Below are 19,758 nucleotides of genomic sequence, written 5' to 3'. Positions count from 1 at the left end.
TATGTCTGTTGATGAATGAGTGGATGAGTGTATAGATCTTGGAATTACTAAATAGGTGTGTTGTAAGTGGCATTGGTATGTCTATTGTATTGAAAATGTTATTTTCTATTTTTGAATGTGTGTAATAAATGTTATATTAGGGTGAGAGAAAATCTGCCACTCTTCCACAAGGATGATGTCATCAGTGATGTAATTTGAGATGTCATCAGTGATGTCATGAGTGATGTCACTGACCATGTCATGAGTGATGTAATATGTGACGTCATCAGCAGTGCATTGCGGGCGCGCGAGTTATAGTTAGCTGAACTAACTATAACGGGGGAATTTCAATGGTTTTATATGAGTGAAATGTCCAGCTAACTATAACATGTGTCCAACCTATGTTTTTTTCAGTGAATTTCAAAGGTTTTTCAAATGCTAATTCCTACCTATAACGTGTGTAAAACCTACGGTGTTTTCAGTGAATTTCAAAGGTTTTTTAAATGCTAATTCCTAACTATAACGTGGCTGTAACCAATGGTTTTTTCAGTGAATTTCAATGGTTTTGTAAATGAACATTTTTTAATGTAATAATTTTTATATTTTTTATACTGATTTACTATATTATAAATTTTTTATTTTTAGATATATTATTTTTTAAATTACATTACATATTTTTAATATAAATTGATAAAAAATGTTTGTACACCTCTCTGCAACGCAGCCCCCTGACGCGTTTGCAGAGGGGGAACTAATTCCCCTTGCATACTGGGGGTCCCTGGGGGCCAACTAGCCCACCAGGAACCTCCAGTATTCCCCAGGGGTCTGCATTGCAGAGAGGTGTAATGAGTCCACACCCTTTTTTACACCTCTCTGCAGCGCAGCCCACGGGCGCGTTTGCAGAGGGGGAACTAATTCCCCTTGCATACTGGGGGTCCCTGGGAGGCAACTAGCCCACCAGGAGCCTCCAGTATGCGCCAGGGGGCTGCGCTGCTTTGCCCCGGAGGGCGGCGGTCCCCGGGGCAGTGTGGGGGGGATTGGGCACCCCCCACACTTCTTTATCACTATGCCCCCACAATTTGGTCCCCCTGGGGGGTCATTTTTAAATAAACATACCGTTTAAAAAATAAAAAAAACATTTTTGGCCTTGGTGGTCCTTGTGGGACCCCATGAGCACGCCTAGGGGGTCAGGGTGCTTCTACCCTGCCCCCTTTTTGTGTTCTACACGTTTGTTTTTCTGCTTTCTTGTGCCTCGGTCTACCAAGCACAAGATGGCTGCCAACACTTCCTGGTTTGAAGTGTTGAAAGCCAATGAGCATGCAGCTTGTGCTCGAGATGTTTTAGAACTAAAAAAGGGGGCAGGGTAGAAGCACCCTGACCCCCTAGGCCTGCTCAGGGGTTCCCACAAGGACCCCTAAGGCACAAAAAAAATTGGGGGGGGAATCATGGGGTGCGCGCACAGTGCGCACACCCCGCGATTTTTCGATTTTTTTTTTCCGCCTTGGGGGTCCCTGTGGGACCCCCTGAGCAGGCCTAGGGGGTCAGGGTGCTTCTACCCTGCCCCCTTTTCAAGTTCTACACTTTTTTTTCTGCTTTCTTGTGCCTCATTCTACTGAGGCACAAGATGGCTGCCATCCATTTCTGTTTTGGAGTGTTGACAGACAGTGGCAGCCAATCAGCATGAAGCTCGTGCACGGCAAGGTGCGCGCCCGGTGCGCGCTTATAGCTATATAATTGATTTCAACTTTAATTTTCTCAGGCACTACTGGAGGGATTGACACTATTTAACCAAAAGCGTGATCTGCGTACCAGACTCTACCATTTTGCCAAGTTTGGTGTAATTCCGTTCAGCGGTTCGGGCTGTAGCCGTGTCTAAAGGTCCTATGGAAATTAACATGGGGAAAACACGTTTTGGGACCCCCCCTTTTTTCTCGGCCCCCGCTTGACGAATCTACCCGAGACTTTCAGGGAAGGAGCGGACCGGGCCAAAATTTTGGCAAATTACACACAAATTCCTCAACCGGCGCCAGAGTTATTCCCAATAGAATGTTGCGGATTTCCTATGGAAACTAGGTTCTAACTATAACTACCTACTGGCGACCGCCAGTAGGAAGGATAAGGATATATATATATATATATATATATATACACACACACATATATATATATATATATATATATATATATATTACCTACTGGCGGTCGCCAGTAGGTATATATAGTTAGGATTTTTTCTCTATGGGTTTTTTGAAAATTCTATGTCTAATAACTTTGGCGTTTGTGGACGGAATTGGCTGAAATTTTCTGGAAAATGGAACATTTTGTTTCTGAGCAGCCACTGGAAATTTGGGGGGAGTTGGTCCAGGGGGGGCCGAGAAAAAAGGGGGGTCCCAAAACGTGTTTTTAACATTGAGTTTTCCATAGGGCGGTTAGCCTCACTTTTAGCCCGAACGGCTGAATGGATTTGCACGAAACTTGGCAAAATTGTAGGGACTGGTAGCCCGATGTGCCTTTTCTAGGTCTCAATATATGTGCTTCAGTGGATTTTGAGAAATTAACGTTCAAAAAAAGATATATATCTGTAACAGCGGACCAGGCAGCGCCCCGGTACGCGTACTTGACGCGTAACGGAACTTCGCGTAGCGAAGTTGATTGGCTCTCCGGTGTCTGTCAACATTCTAAACAGTCCGGAGCGGCCGCCATCTTGTCTCTCGGTAGGATCGAGAGACAAGAGGAGGTCAAAAGCGAAGGGGCAAATGACCTTAAGGGGGCATAGTAGATACTCCCTGACCCCCTAGGTTTGATGTGGAGGCTTTAAAGGGGCCCCGCTAAGCAAAAAAAAAAAAAATTTTTTTTTGTTTTTTTTCGTGGTTAGCGCCCGGTACGCGAACCGGGAAGCGTACTGGGGAGCGTATCACAATAAAAAATGAATGATAGACTTTTCAAATGCTGTATGTTAATTGATTGTTGGTTTTGTTGATTATTTTTTTTTTTTTTAAACTTTTTTTATTGTGTTTCATAATTTATTAAACTTTCTAACATTTCATTGTCAGAAATTTCATAATCATGGAATATAGATTGTAGTCTCTGAGGTTGTAAAATGTCCTCATTTGCAAGGAGGTTATCTACTGCTTGCACACATTGCAGTAGTTCTTGGTCCCATGTTTCATCCATAAATTCAATCTCATTTGGATCAATGATTTCTGTGTTGGACTCTGGAAGGACAATTTCAAATGAAATGTTTTGTTCACTTTCCATTTTTCCTGAAATTTGCATAAAAAAAATATATATTAGTAGAGGTAGGGCACTGTTGGGATTAATTTTAGATAGGCAGTTTTTATCAGAGAATTTATCTTTGGGCAGTGTATAGTATCAGAGTGGAAGTAGGAATATAAAAAAGTGTATCTAAATTTATAAGTACTACAGAGGGATAGTATATAACTAACAGAAAAAGTTTGCCATATTAACTTAAAGTGCACAATATACTTCAGTTTTAAAAATAACAACTTACCTTTAAAAAGAAGTTGAAGTTATTAATGAAAATCCAAATGAAATGTACACCAGGAAGTAGTAGTCAAAATGGCTGTGTTTCCTTCTCTTCCTTTATATATATTCGGGTACATAACCAATCAAATATCATGTAAAAAAAGTAGAAAATGAAAGTAACATTTTAATTGGTTGTCAATTCCAACACTTCAGATGTGTTTTGTGAAGTAATTTACCTCACGGTATTTAGAGAGGACTACAGGCTAAATGGCTAAATGGAATTCCAATCAAATTTGTGAAAATGGTAGGGATTGGTATGTAGTATGAGCTATTCTATATTTGGTGAAATTGTCTCCAGTGGCTTTTCTGTGAACTACTTTCCCACCTTTTTTGATGGTGTGCTTCCCAGGAAGCGACCCGGTACGCGAACCGTTGAGCGCCTCGGTTCGCGGACCTTAAGCGTTCCGGGAGTCCACCATTTTGTGTTTCGGTCGAATTATGATACAAGATGGAGGGCAAATAATGTTCAGAATGGGTAGAAGGGGGCACGGTAGACTTATCTTGACCCCCTAGGTTTTGTGAGGGTGGCTGAGGAGGCCCATATGTGCGGAAAAAAAAACATTTTTTTTAAAAATTTCGCGAGGTTAGCTCCCGGTACGCGTACCGGGTAGCGCACCAGGGAGCGTATTTTGTTGAAAATTAGTGAAAATAGTTAGAGTAAAAAAATAATTGTGAGTGATTAGATGTAGGGTAGCTCTGAGAAGAGCTTTTGGGTTTATGGTACATTTAGGTACTTATAAGTAGGTACCAATGCACATTCTTAAATTCAGAGTGAAAACTCTGTTGCCCTCATCTGAGAAGTGAACTCCATCTCCTCTGTAGATATCTTGCATGTAGTAACGCAAGTTATTGTTGTACAGGGAGCCCATTCCATGGTCTCTCATGTAAGCTGAAACAGATTTGTTTACATGCTTCCTCGACTTCTCAATTTGTGGACAAAATTGGTTTGACCACCTCCATTTCTGTCTTTGGCATATATTTGAATATACCAAGGCAGTCTGAGGAAAAAGTGCCATTAATTGCTCAAAGGTGTCCTTTAAAAGCATTTCCAGACCTACACCAGTCAAAGTGCCCAAGTCATTACCTCCACAGTGCACAATTAACAGGTCAGGTTTTGGCAAATGCATAAAGGTTTTCACCAATGGTATCAATTGGTGACATTTTAATCCTCTCTGGCCAAACCACTTAATTTCCACATCTTGTAAATTGAGGTTAGGTAAATTTCTGCTTTCAACGTACCTTTGAGCCCAGTGAATATAACTATGACCAACAATCCAGACAGAAAACATGGTGAGAGAAGGTTCTCCTGCAGTCAGATGAAGTGTGGCAATGAAATGGCAGTTGAAAAAATGTGAGTTTGAAATGAAAAAAACTGTGGAGTTTCTGTGTTCATGAAGTAGTAACAGTGATTGGTGGATTTTGATTGATGAAAACAGAAAGTTAGGGTGTAGAGATGTGTTCTTTGAAAGATGTATTTTGAGTGGTCAATAAAAAATCATTAAATGAAAGAAAGCACTGGATATGCAGGTGCACTGAGAGTTCAGAGTTCAATTGCAACATTGTTGTGTGAATTTGTAAACACCAGAGTTTCTCCAAGAGGTGGTTGCTATGGAAAATAGGCAGAAAGGGCAGAGGGGGAAGGGTTTTCATTTGAAAAAAAGTGAGGGAAGAGTTTTGATTGGGTGACATGAGAAATATGTGTGAAGAATTACACCATTTCTGTGCTTTTGATAGCTGCAGACTCTGGAGTGCATACCTTTTGCTCTGCTGAAGACAAATTGGTGTGTTTCTGAGACTGTTTTCAAACTCAAAGTATTTGCTAAGGTGAGAAAATATTTCTTTACTTTAGATAGAGAATAGTGTGCTTTAAGGAGAAAATTATGATTTATGTGGCGCAATTTGCTAGTAAATATGCTCTCACATGTGCATGGAAATTTTTGATTTTGAATGTTTCTGTTATATAGCCATGTTAAAAGTGACTCAACCATGCTGGAAAGTCAATCAAAAAATGATTTCATGTATTTTAATGACATTTTAAGTCATTTTCTGATGTGCAGTGTTTAGAAATTATGATTTGAAAATCGTTTTTGTGGAAAAGGAATTGTTTTTAAAATCATGACAAGGAAATAATGGTGTATGGTTATTTATAAGGCAATTGACTGTCCTTGATGTTATTTTTCTCATTTTAGTGTAAGACCTTTCTCTGTGGCGCAAATTGCTTGTAAATATGCTCTTACATGTGCATGAAAATTTTAATTATCAATGTTTGTGTTACATAGCCATGATAAAAGTGAACCAACCATGCAGGAAAGCCAATAAAAAAACGCTTTCATGTGTTTCAATGACATTTTAAGTCATTTTCTCATGTGCAGTTTTTTGAAATTATGATCTGAAAATCGTTTTTGGGAAAAAGGAATTGTTTTTAAATTCAAGAGAAGGACATAATGGTGTATGGTTCTTTATAAGGCAATTGACTGTCCCTGATGTTATTTTTCCCATTTTAATGTCAGACCTTTCTTTGTGGCGCAAATTGCTTGTAAATATGCTCCCACCTGTACATTGAAAATTTTGATTTTGAATGTTTATGTTACATAGCCATGTTTAAAGTGACCCTACCATGCAGGAAAGCCAATCAAAATACGCTTTTATGTGTCTTAAGGACAATTTAAGTAATTTTCCCATGTGTAGTGTTTTGAAGTTATGATTTGAAAATCGTTTTTGAGGTAAAGGAATGTTGTTAAAATTTATGTTCGCCATATGCCCCCAAATTTCTTTCTCAGGGTTGCAGCAGGGTGCTCTTGAGACACCCCTGCACTTTTGGAATAAATTCCTAATTTGTGATGAGCAAATTGTTAATCGCAAATTGCACCTTCATTTATATGAGCCTCCTAGCCCATGGAAATGAATGGGTAATTTGCAATTAGCAATTTTCTCATCGCAAATTTGGAATGGTAAAGAATCGCTATTTATTCCTTAAAATTCGCTTTTTTGGAAATGCAAAATAGTTATATGATACATATGGCGGTTGATGTCTAACAAGATAAGAAGCTTATGGATACATTTATGATGACTGGTGCAATGAAGTAGAAATCACTTACTTCATTGGTAGGCCTTTACAATAAATTATCTCCTCTGTATTCTTCATCAAGCATAACTTTAATCTGCAATCCTGAGTAGGCCTCACCTTAAACAAACCTCTGGATAGGCCACATCTTATTGTCATCCTGATTTAATCATTTATAATTCTAGGGACAGATTTATGATAGGTGTATACCTCTTTTGTGCCACTTAGAAAACATTGTCCATGGGGAAATGAATTAAAATGTCATTAAGACACATGAATGTGTTTTTTTTAAACGTTTGCAATTTTTTTGGGTCACTTTCAACATGGGTATGTGTCTGAAACAGTCAAAATCTAAATTTGCAATGCACTGGTGGGAGCATATTTACAAGGAATGTGCTTCATGGGGAAAGGTCTTATAATGTAATATGGGAAAAATGACATTAGAGATACTGAAATGCCTTATAGAGAAGCATACACCATTATGTCCTTGTCATAAATTTGCAAACCATTACTTTTCCCCAAAAACGATTTTCAAATTATATTTAGAAAACAGTGCACATGTGGAAATTACTTAAAATGTCAATAATTCAAAAATTGTGATTCCTTAAATGCAATGTATAAAAAAAAAATATGTAAAAAATGATATTAAGGATTTGGAAACTACCACCAACTTGTAGTTTGTGGTAATTTGCGAATTCTTTTCAAAAAGAATTTTTTTTTTAAAAAAAAAAAGGTCCCATATGACGCCCATACATGCCATTAGGGCATGTAGGTGTGCCATGTGCTCCCAAATTTCTTTTTCAGGGGTGCAGCAGGTTGTTCTTGAGATACCCCTGCACGCTTGAAAAAAATCCTATTTTGTGATGAGCTAATTGCTAATCACAACTTGCAACATTAATTCCTATGAGCCTCCTAGCCTATGGAAATGAATGGGTAATTTGCAATTAGCAATTTGCTCATTGCAAATTAGGAATAGTAAAGAATCGCTATTTATTCCTTAAAATTTGCTATTTATAATATGTAAAATATTTTGATGATACATATGGCAGTTCATCTGTAACAAGATAAGAAGCTTAGGGATAGATTTATGATGAGTGGCGCATCCCCAGGGATGTGACAGTCATCCTGCGCCACTGTTCCGCCACCCATGGTGTGCTGCATTTACAATGCGGCGCAGCATGGGGCAAAAAAGGCACAGATGTGTGACGCATCTGTGCTGTAAAGGTGGCGCATTGCTGGAGTTGTATCGTAAGTGCGATGCAGCTCCAGCAAGGATCAGGGGTGCCCCATCTATACAATGCTGCGTCAAGACCTATGCCAGCTTCAAGCAGGTGCAGGGTTTTGAAGCAGCTTTCTCCTATCTGATTGTAAATGCGGCACACCATGGGTGGTAAAGCAGTGGTGCACATTAACTGGTGCATGCCTGGGGATGTGCCATTTAATATAAATCTGCACTTTAACATTTGAGTATGTGCAGGGGACACAGAGTCGTTGAGGCTTATCCAAGGTTAAGAACAGATGAGTCCTGTCCAGTGAAAAATTAGACATAGGCTTCACCTGCTCAGCATCGCTGGACATGGCTAAATAATAGCTGCAAAATGTTACTCTTGTTAAATAATTTTACTATTATAATCTGTGAGATTTGTCTCTTACTCTGCAACATCTCATTGTTGTTGTCTTTCTTTAAAGATAAAGACAACCTCAACATGAGCGACAATCTGCAATCAGTTGATTTTGACCTCATCATTGAACTTGTAATTGAAACATCAGTGGATGTTGATCCATTGGATGATTTAAATCCTGAGGATGAAGAAGAGCGTGATGAGGATGCAGATTTGTCCGAATTATATGATATAGGATGGGAAGATGACCTGCTTGAGCCTTTGGAATTATAAACATTTATTTTTAAAATTTATAATGAATAAAAAGTAAAAAGGTAAACCGTTTAATTTAAAAATAAAGACACCTTCAAAAACAGGTTATGTGTAGTGTCTTCAATAAAATATTAAAATATGCTCATAAAATTAGATCAGATTCACATATAAAATAGCATAGGTAACATAAATATAAATCTCATTTCTTTTCTGCTACTTCTGTATTGTAAATTTGCAAGGACTAAAAAATCTTCTATTTAAAATGTCAAGTAGTGTGTTATGTTTTTGATCACTATTACTGATTTACTGTTTGATAATATTTTTTTATTAACATTTTTATTATATTTTTCCTCAGATTCAACTATGCCTACAAAAATAAGAGAGATGAAGGCTGCAAAACGTCAAAGACAGCAGGAGAAAAAAAAAATGCAGCAGTCCTCTAACAAAAAGATTTCTCAAGCGATGAAGAAAGCACCGGGTAAGAGCTCTAAATATTTCATAAAAAATATTTCAAATAAAAAAAATATTAGTACAGAAAATGTTTCAATCCATAACAACACAAGTAAATCAAATGGAAAGAAAAGGACAAATGAAAATGTTACTGCTAGAGCAAGAGATAAATCTGTGCATGATAGTAGAAGGAAACAACAGTTTACGGAGATTCGTAAACGAATGTTCCGTAACAGGATAATTGGCAATTTGTTAAAAAATATTAAGAAAGGTCAACAGAAATTAGTTTTTTATAGGAGAAAAAAAAAAGTTGAGAAAGTTATTGATCAGGCTTTTGAAATTAAACGTAAGTTATTTATTTTGATAATCAATAGAATTAGGAAGCTAAACAAGGCAATTTTTGATTTCAAAAGAAATAGTAGATGGAAGAGAATAGTTAATCGTAGTAATTTTTGTGAAGTTTTTTCTGGAGAATGGATACATAGTTCAAGCTGTGAGGCATTTTTTAATGAAGAGAGTTATTTCCAGGATAATGATTTGGTGCATGCAGTTGACATCAGTGGTCGTGCTTATGAAGTGAAAGATGGTTGTCCAGTTGAAAAAGAAAAACTTGTGACAACAGAGGCAGAAGAGTTGTTAGGTAATGAGGTTTTAGGAAGACGTGCTAAGGGTCCTGTGTACACCTGGAAGTGTAGTAGTATTTGCAGTGTGCGACAGGATTCTATCAATTTGCTTTGTGATTTTGTACGGTCATTTAACAAGAAAAGTTTGAAGCAGAAAATGAGGTTGTTGCAAGAATTAGATCCTTGCAGAGTGAGAGAAGTGACAGGTTTGCATGGTCATTCACTGGCTTGTCTTTCCAGGAGAGTATGCCAGAGTGTTTTTCATCATTTCAGGATGCTAGCAGTGCATCATAACAAAGTGAGGAAGTTAGTTAGACTGTTGTATTATGCTAAGAGTCCAGCAATTATGCTGAAACAATTATGTGCTGCTCTTCTGCATGGTTCTGAAATAGATGTGAGGAATATATGTGAAGAAATTGAGTTTTGTTACTTTGGAAGTAAAGAGGAGAATGTTGAAATTGAGCAAGAAATAGAGGGTCATTTGGAAGATACTGTACATGTTTCCAGTACAGATAATTTCCAGAGGGAAATTGCGACGTTTGACATGAAATCAAGTGAGAGGCCTAATTTCACTTGTGTGTGTTGTCGACGCACTTATTATAAGAATCAGACTAAGTTAGTGGATTTATATGCAAAAAGTGAAAGGGAAAATAATAGTGAATGGAAGGATTTTGCAACATACTTGATGGTAGAAAATTGTTTTGATTTGGGATTGGATCAACGTGTGTGTACTTATTGTTGTAACAAATTAAAACAAAACCAGATGCCTGCTAGAGCAGTTCATAATAATCTGGAATTGGTTGAGATTCCTTCTGAATTGAAGGACTTAAATACTTATGAATCTATTTTGATTCAAAGTATCCATCCCTTTCAGGCTATTGTAAGAATGGAGCCAAAGACAGGGAAATTGCCTCCATCAGATTTACAGAGAGGATTAAAGGGAAGAGTTGTTTATTTGCCTCTAGATTTGAAGAAAAACATTAACACAATTGGAGTAGAAAAAGTGGAAGAGGAACCTCTGGTTATCTTAGTTAATGGGGTTCCGACAAAGAATAAGAAAATATGGCAAGATTTAGTAGATGTTAGGAAAGTTAAAAAGGCAACATTGTATTTGAAAAAAAATAATAAATACTATAAGAATGTATATGTTGAAGAAGAGGAAGTAAGTGAGGAAGAGGATAGCGATTTGTGTGCTGGTCAAATTGAGAAAGTAGAACTCTCTACTAGTGAGGAAATATATGAACATTATAGTGTTCATCCTTTGCATTCAAAGGAAGTCATGGGGAATGCTATTGAGTTGTTTCAAATGAAACAAGCCAAAGGGAGTCCCATTAGTGTTTGGGAGCAAAGTTTGGAAGCTCGGTGTTTCCCACAGCTTTTTCCAACAGGTCAGGGAGGAAGATATGATGAGCGACCTCATCAAATTCCTGCTTCTGAATACCGGACTTTGCGATTGTATGCAGGAGATGCTAGGTTTCGACAATGCATTCCATATTTGTTTCATCTCCTGTTTGAAAGCGATCTGTCTGGACTGTCATATGCAGTGAACCACATCTTGAAAAGTGGTATACACATGCAAAACATCTCGGCAAGTGATTTTATGGATAAAGTGAATGTCCAAGATAGTATTTTGGATTCTCACCTGATTAATCTCATGGCGTGTCAGCGTGGTACTAATGAGTACTGGTACCGTCGTCATGGTGATTTAAAATGTATGCTGAGGAACTTAGGTACTCCCACATGGTTCCTCACTCTGAGCTGTGCCGAGTATGGCTGGGAAGACTTACTTGAATTTCTACGAGAGGCAAATGCTAACGTAGAAAACATCGAATTCAAGACACCCGGAGAACTGTGCTCTTTGGATCCAGTCAATGTATGTAGGTACTTCAATCATAGATTTGAAGCTATGATGTCTTTCATCATGAATAAGAAGAATCCACCTCTTGGAGAGGTGTTGGATTTCTTCTGGAGAAAGGAGTACCAAGCAAGAGGTGCTCCTCATATACATATGTTGCTGTGGATCAAGGATGCACCTAAATTTGGAACGGATCCAGATGACTCAGTGATGAGTTTCATCCAACAGTATTCTACGTGTGCTGTTCCAAACGCAAAGGAGAAGAAAAGCCTAAGAGAAAAAGTTCTGCGTTTCCAAAGCCATCGATGTGGAAAGTACTGCCGTCGTAAATTCCGAAACAAGGACAAGTTCTACACTAAATGTCGTTTCGGCTATCCACGACCGGTGATTTCTAAAGGAAGAGTAAACAGTTTGATGTCTTCGCTGCGACACAATGTCATGAAGAAATCACCTAAAAACACTTACAATTTGAAGAGGAACGAAGAGTCCAAGTACATCAACGACTACAACCCGGTGATTTTGTCCATGTGGAATGCTAACATGGATATACAGTTTGTGGCTGATAACTGTATGGCTGTGGCTCGGTATGTGACGTCTTACATCACCAAAAAAGAGAAGACAGAATTGAAGGATATGTGGGAGGACATTTCCCATGAAAAGAGCCTCAGCAAGAAGTTGTACAGTTTCAGTCTGAAGATGTTGTCGCATCGAGAAATCGGAGCGTACGAATGTTCTGACCGGTTGTCTTCAGCAAGTCTCTATGCCAAGTCCAGGAGTATCGTTTGGGCGAGTCTTGGTCTTGCTGCAACGCGTAATCGAGTTCTCAAACCTGTGCGGGAAATTGAGTATTTGGCGGAAAAGGAGCCAAACAGTACCGACATTTTGAAGACCAACATGTTGGATACATATTATCCAAATCGAAGCAGTCACCTCGAGAATGTTTGTCTGTATGAGGTTCTGCAAAATTACATGTTCAAGAGGAACATCAAAGAAGATACTGAGAAAGGAGTGTATGCTGTAATAGGAAGTGAGGGATGTCTGGTGAAGCAAAGAAAATGCCACTTGATAAACCATCGAAAATTGAGTGGCGAATCTCCTGAAAAAAAGGAGTTTTTCTATTTAGCACTTTTGCAACTTTTCAAGCCTTGGCGTGCAGAAGAGGAACTGCTTGGAGATTTCCTCTGTTATGAAGACTCTTTCAATGCCGCCAAGGAGACCATAGAATGTCCTGCTTTTCCCAAATATGTAGAAATGTTGAATGCGGAAATTGAGCAGGAAGCAACAATTGCAGCCGAGATTGCCAGAGACAGTTCTCAGGACAGTCAGAGTTCTGCTTCATTGAGTCAGGATCCACTAGGAGGACCTCTTATTGAAAATGAAGCTGCCACTGCTATGAATGAGGTGGAAAGAGCCATGGCACATGCTCAAGAGGATGTGGTTAACTTAGAAGAGTTGGAAAGGCAACTCAACGTTGAGCAGAGGAAAATATATGACGAAGTTACCATGCAAATTGATCATGGATTAAGTCATGATAAGAAAGAGTGCTCATGTACGTCGTTGAAGCCTGTCCGACTGTACGTGAGTGGAGAAGCGGGAACTGGAAAAAGTTTCCTCATTAAAGCAATTTCATGCTATTTGCAGGAAAGGACAGAGTCATCGCTGTCTTGTGTTGTCACTGCTCCAACTGGACTGGCAGCACATAATATTAAAGGGATTACTTTACATCGTTTACTGATGCTGCCAGTGGAGCATGACAACAAATTAGAATATCACAAGCTATCTGGAGATGCTTGTTTTGAAGTTTCAAGAATCTTGAGGAAAATGAAACTTCTTATCATTGACGAAGTAAGCATGGTTTCCAATGTCATGCTTGCCTTTGTGCATTTGAGGATGCAAGAAGTTCTCAAAACAGAGTATGATGTGTTATTTGGTGGCAAACACATCATTGTTTTCGGAGATCTTCTGCAGCTGACACCAGTGAAAGGGCAACCTGTGTTCAAAATGCTCACGCATGAAGATACCAGGAAGTGCCTAGGCAGCATTGGCAACGTCAATATATGGTTAAACTTCAATTATGCTGAACTGCATGAAAATATGCGTCAGGCAAAGGATGAAGTTTACAAGACTATTCTACAAGATGTTAGAATTGGAAAAGTGACCGAGCATGGAAAAGAAGCTTTACATGCACGATTACTGTCAAATTTATATCCAGAACAAGATGTTGTGCCTGAGAATATTTTTCAGAAAATTACTGATAAGAAATCTGGAATATGTTTGATGCCAACTCTTGCAGAATGTGCCAAATTTAACAACAAAATGTTGCATTTAGAAAAGCAAGAGATTGTGAAAGTGGAAGCTATTGATAGAGTACAGCATATGGGATCAACAATTATTTTGTCTGAGAATCTGAAATCAAAATTGGATTCATTAGAGAAGACTATATCTAAAACTGCAGGTTTTGAAAAGACTCTGAATGTGTGCTTGAACTGCCGTATAATTTTAAGAAGGAATTTACATGTTGAAAGAGGTCTGGTAAATGGATCAATGGGTAATGTTGTTGATTTTGTGAAATACAGAAATAGAGATGGAATTGAATTTTTAAAAATTAAATTTGATGGCATTGAGGAAGTACAGCTAATTGCTCGTTGTTCTGCTAGATTTTTGCTTGTAAAAGACTTATATGTTCGCCGTAAGCAGTTCCCTGTTTGCTTGGCATATGCGGTGACAATTCATAAATCGCAAGGTTTAAGTGTAGACACTGCATTGGTGAATATTGGCAGTTCTGTGTTCAAGGAGGGTATGGCATATGTGGCATTGTCACGAGTTAGAACTTTATCGGGATTGTACTTGATTGAGTGTGATGTCAGAAACATTTGTGCAGATCTAGATTGTGTTAAGGAATACAATAGGTTAAGAAGAGAGTATGCGCCACATTTGCCTCAGTTTCCTTTGTTTGAGAAACGTCTGGTAGGCCGGAAACGAAGAAATGAGAACAATACTGGGGAGGTTGTAGCAAAAAGACAAAAAGTGAATGAACCTAAAATTACAAGCAGAAACAAAGAGGATTCTGTTGAAGATGTTGTTGGTTTTCAGTTTGAAAACAGTTCTGGTGTCAACTGCTATGCTAATGTAGTAATGAATGTTTTGTTTTCTCTAAAAAATGTAAAAGAAGAGATTGTGGTCAATTCTGATCAAAGATTTTGCAGTTTGTTGAATTCTGTGTTAGAGAAATGTAGCACAGATAGAACAAAAATAGAAAGTGTGTCTGAAATTCGAAACCTGTTAGACAGATGTTCAGGGCAAACACAATTCTCTCAAAATATTCAGCAAGATTGTCAGGAGTTTTTAATGTATATGCTTGATGTATTACATGCTGAAGGTGTAGATGTAGATCAGCTGTTTGGGCTTTCTTATCAATGGCAGCATGACTGCGAGAACTGTATGGTATCAAGTACTACTAGTGTAGACTCAGAAAGATTTATATATTTAACTTTGCCAGACAGTAAATCAGTCTCCTTTAATAAGCTAGTAAACGCTGCTAATCACAGCATGGAGTGTAGCCAATGTAAATCTGAAATGATGTCCACATTATTTATACGAAAATATGGCCAGTACGTCATTTTAATGTTCCAACGATGTAGGCCTGATGGAACAAAATTGACAACTTTAATAAAAAAATTTGTAGCTTCGCAGTTGTCAATATCAGGAAGGACTTTTGTAACTACAGCAATTATATATCATGACGGCCCTTCAATATCATCAGGACATTACACAGCTTATTTAAAGTCTAGAAATGGCTGGTCATTCTGCAATGATTCTGTTTTAATTTTCAAAAAAAAATTGCCGTATGACCTTAAAAACTCTTACCTGGTGTTTTTAAAACCAAAATTTTAGGAAAATAATCTCGGGATATGATCTGTGGAATTTCAAGAAGTTCTAATGGCTCCTACACAATTTGGCCTTGAGGATAAGTGTAGTTCAGAGACATAACTTCTAATCAAAGGATTGGACATTATGGAGATGTATGTGCACTTTAAATGAGTTCAGAAAAATTGTTTCTTTTCATAAGCTAATTGAAGCAGCCAATCAAAACATGGAGTAGAGGGAATGTAAGTCTGCAATGCTGTCTACTGTTTTACATTGCTTTGTGATTAAAAGTGATGTAGAGAATTAAATAATTGTAGTACTCATAGAGGTAGTGTAAGTCTGCTTCATATTAAGCAGTATCAGTGTCATAGGAAATGTAGAACATGACTGACCAAGAAGGGGAAGATATTATTATTCCAGGATTGTGAAAATGATCTTCAACATTTTAATTCTGAAAGTTGCGGAAATGCCAAATGATGGGATTGGCTTACAAGAAATCCAAGAGTTATAAATATCTCTGACTAGATTTGGCCTTGTGGAAAATAGTGGTAGAGAGCAAGAAGTCATTTATTGCATGTAACGTGTTTTTAAAAACGATGGAGCTTTTCTTTCAGAAAGTGGCGGGCTGAAAGTAATAACAGCACAAAAGAGTGTAAGCTGTTTATAGGACATCCTTGGACGTCATGGAAAGTAAGTTAACTTTAAGGAGTTCTGAATTTTATTTTCTGATGTTGTATGGGTTTTTTAAACACAATCATTTTGATTGTGTTTTTTTTTCCCCGCTGTTACATGATGAATACCTTCAAGTCACTGTTTTTAGTGAATTTTGATACATTCTGAGAACAGCAAAAATAAACCATTTAACATGTATAATTAATTCTGTACTGTTTGCATTTATGATGTATATGTAGAACTGTGTAGGAGGCATGGAGAAGGTGAGTTTTCTGTAAGTGTTAAATTTATTGTATGCAGTGCTGCACTTCTACGTAATCTTTCATATGCTGGACTACATCTGCACAATGAGATACCTAAGCAAAGGAAACACAAGTGATGTGATTGTGAAATGAGCAAAATAAATTGCACATATTTCAATTACATCACTTGAGTTTCCTATCATTACGAATCACATTGTGCAGATCAAGTTTAGGTCTGTCCAGGGAAACATAGGAGGTTTCTACTTTGTTGAAGAGTGCAGTGGACATGACTCACTTCATTAGTAGACTTTCACAGATATTATCTCCTCTGTACACTTCAACAAGTGTAAATCTCATCTTGAACTCTGAGTAGGCCTCACCTCAAACAAATCTCTGGATAGGAGACATGTTATTGGCATACTGAAGCGACACTTTTCTGAAACAAGAGCAATGCAAAAGATGCACCATGTTTTAAGATAGTCCTCACTTCATCTGCATCAAGATACTGTTAGTTTAAAATGTATATCTTTAGCATTGTGTAGAGGACCTGGAGAAGCAGAAGCTTCTGTCAGTGTCAAAGTTGTTGAAAAACTATTTGTCCTTCAATATTTTCCCTTGTCTTTTGTAATTTTTAAATACATATTTTAATTTTTTTTTAAATGTTGGTTCTCTCTTTCACAGATTGAAAGTATAGAAATAAAATGTGATTAATTTAACAGCAATTACAAGGTAAATAGTTGTACTCTTTTCGTTACATTTCTATCACATTCACCTACTATTAGATCCACTGCTTCACTTCTTTAATGCTCAGTTTCCTGCCTTTGCTACTTTCCTCATTCCTTTCTCTATTACCTATTTACTCAACTCCTTCCACTCTTTTTCTCAGTCCCTCTGTTCTCATAGTTTCTCAGTCTTGTTCACTCACTCCATCTCTATTACTCTTAGTGTCTGTGAATTACTTTCCCAACTTTTTTTTTTTGGGGACCGCTTCCTGGGAAGTTGCCCGGTTCGCAAACCAGCAGCGTTATGGCAGTCCACCATTTTGTGTTTCGTTCGAATCAAGATACAAGATGGAGGGCAAATAATGTTCAGAATAGGTAGAAGGGGGCACGGTAGATGTATCTTGACCCCCTTGGTTTTCTGAGGGTGGCTCAGGAGGACCATAGTTCTTCACTCTTGTTCACTCTCTCTGTTTCTATTAATGTCACTGTTTATGACTGATCAAAAAAATGTTTTTTAAAAAAGAACAGTAACTATAAGGGAAGGAAATAGACAGTTATGTTAAAAGAAAGACAGCTAAAGGGAGTAAACTAACGATACTGTTACCTACAATCCACTGCTGTTGATGTTACTGACCATGTCATGAATGATGTAATATGTGAAATCATCAACAGTGGATTGTAGGTAACAGTATCCTTATTTTACTCCCTAGAGCTGTCTTTCTTTTAACATAACTGTGTATTTCCTTCCCTTATAGTTACTGTTCTTTTTTAAAAAATATTTTTTTGGTTAGCTTCCGGTACGCGTACCGGGTAGCGCTCCGGGAGCGAACTAAGAGAAATACAGGTTGGCAGAGTTCCAAATTTTCTACTAATTTTTTTATAATGGGGAGTTAGTTCTGAAAAGAACTTTTTTTTTTATGTTTTTGTTGTTTTATATTTTTTTTAGTATTTTTTGAACATTTTTTTACTTTTTTTGTATTTTCTGAACGTTTTTAAAAATTTTTTGGTTTTTTTGGGGGGGGGGGAACAAAAACGATCCATTATAAAGGGCTCAACAGGAGCAAAAAAAAAAAATGAATTTATTTTTTGGTGCGTTTTGTGCAAACATTAATATGATTTTGAATTGCTCGCAAAATCAAAGTGATGCTACTTTCTCTGTAGCAGATGAAAGCGCCACATTCCACGCACACTTGTTTTACGTGACCAAACAACATTTGGATGTTTGCAATCACCTCCCTCGCCTCTGGTCCCGACACCTCTGGAACCACCGATCTTCTTGCCATTTGGAGGGGATGTTGTTGTTGGTCACGTAGCTGGGCAGCACTATAGTTATTTGGGTGCCACCTACTCATATGCCGATGCATAGTATGATTCCCATAACTATATTTTTTATCGGTGCCCCTTGACAATCTGTCACCGCATATGCGGCAAAACACGTAACGAGCATTCACTTTCTTTTGCCCCTTAGGAATTCTGTAGAATTGCCAGATATAATTCTCCTGTCGATTGTACCTCCTGGGCTCCTCTGGCAAAAACTCATGCTCTTCCTCCTCTTCCTGTTCTTCCTCTTCTTGCAGAATTACTTCTGCAGGTGGTCCTCTCTTTCTTGGATTTGGTGGAGGTGGTGGGCTAGCACCAGCTGAAGCTACTAATGAAGCCATCACAAAGTCTCAATAAAGGGTCTTTCTCTCAGCAAGATGAAAGTCAGAGTGATGAAAGAAGGAGGGGTTTTCATCATTTGGGAAAAACAAAAGTTCTAAACCAATGACAAGTGTCCATTTTAGATCACATGACCTTGTATTACATCATTAGGAAACCAAAAGTGAAATGAACCAATGAAAAGTGTTATTATCGAGTCACATGACCTGCTATGTTTACATTACGCGGTCGGCGCCGCGCCGCGGATCGCTTCCGGTTCGCGTACCGGTGCGCTTCCGGGTACGCAAACGTAGCACGTAATATGACGTATTACGCGAGAACGCGAAACGTCATGCTGACGCGAAGCGTCACCATGTTGTTTTGTAACGCGAGAGGTGCGCAAAAGGAACGTTTACCAGTTCGCGTACCGGGTCGCGCCTCCGGATTGAGCTAACGGGAAGCTAACCGGTACGCGTACTGGGAGCGAAACAAAAAAAATACAAAAAAAATTGTATAAAAAACATGTAAAAAATATTTTTCTTTTTAAAGAATAATACATTGTAAAGGTTTTGATATTAGCTATTAAAAAACCAATGAAATTCACTGAAAAAACCATAGGTTATAGACCATATATAGTTAGGAATTAGCATTTACAAAACCTTGAAAATTCACTGAAAAAACCATAGGTTATAGACCATATATAGTTAGGAATTAGCATTTAAAAAACCTTATTTTACTCACACAAAACCATTGAAATTCCATATATAGTTAGTTGCACTAACTATGTATCGCGCACCCGCAATCCACTGCTGATGATGTCACATATTACATCATTCATGACATGGTCAGTGACATCACTGATGACATCACTGATGACATCTCAAATGACATCACTGATGACATCACTGATGACATCATCCAGTGACTGTGTGTTTCTGTAAAGTTTAAATATGTTTTAGATATTGAAGAATGAGTAGATGTATAACTGTCTGGACGAAGGATTTAGTAGGTGCATGACTGAATGTATGAGTGAGTGATTAAATGTGTCTCACTGAGTGCATGGGTTAGTGACTAAACTGTCTTAATTTGTGCATCATTATGTCTGTTGTTCTGTAAACTACTGCATGTGTTGATCAGTAGCTATATGATTAACTATATGGGTTATTGATTGATTGTCCAAGTATTTGTATGGGAGACTGAGTGTGTGTGTGGCTGGCTGGGAGGTG

General features: G+C 38.0%; 1 protein-coding gene and 1 long non-coding RNA gene across 4 annotated transcripts in view; one reads left to right on the top strand and one right to left on the bottom strand.

Annotated features, from left to right (window-relative positions):
- The window catches only part of PYROXD1 (pyridine nucleotide-disulphide oxidoreductase domain 1), a 328,561-nt gene that overhangs the window by 262,114 nt on the left and 46,689 nt on the right, over positions 1-19,758 (bottom strand). The gene's annotated exons all lie outside the window — the stretch shown is intronic.
- Positions 8,818-16,901, top strand: LOC144770155 (uncharacterized). Its single transcript, XR_013598815.1, has 3 exons — positions 8,818-8,941; positions 15,873-15,948; positions 16,854-16,901. It is a non-coding gene; the product is annotated as an uncharacterized LOC144770155 (long non-coding RNA).

This window comes from Lissotriton helveticus, chromosome 1_1 (assembly GCF_964261635.1).
Source record: "Lissotriton helveticus chromosome 1_1, aLisHel1.1, whole genome shotgun sequence".
Classification (NCBI taxonomy): domain Eukaryota; kingdom Metazoa; phylum Chordata; class Amphibia; order Caudata; family Salamandridae; genus Lissotriton; species Lissotriton helveticus.
This window is presented reverse-complemented; position numbering and strand designations above follow the sequence as displayed.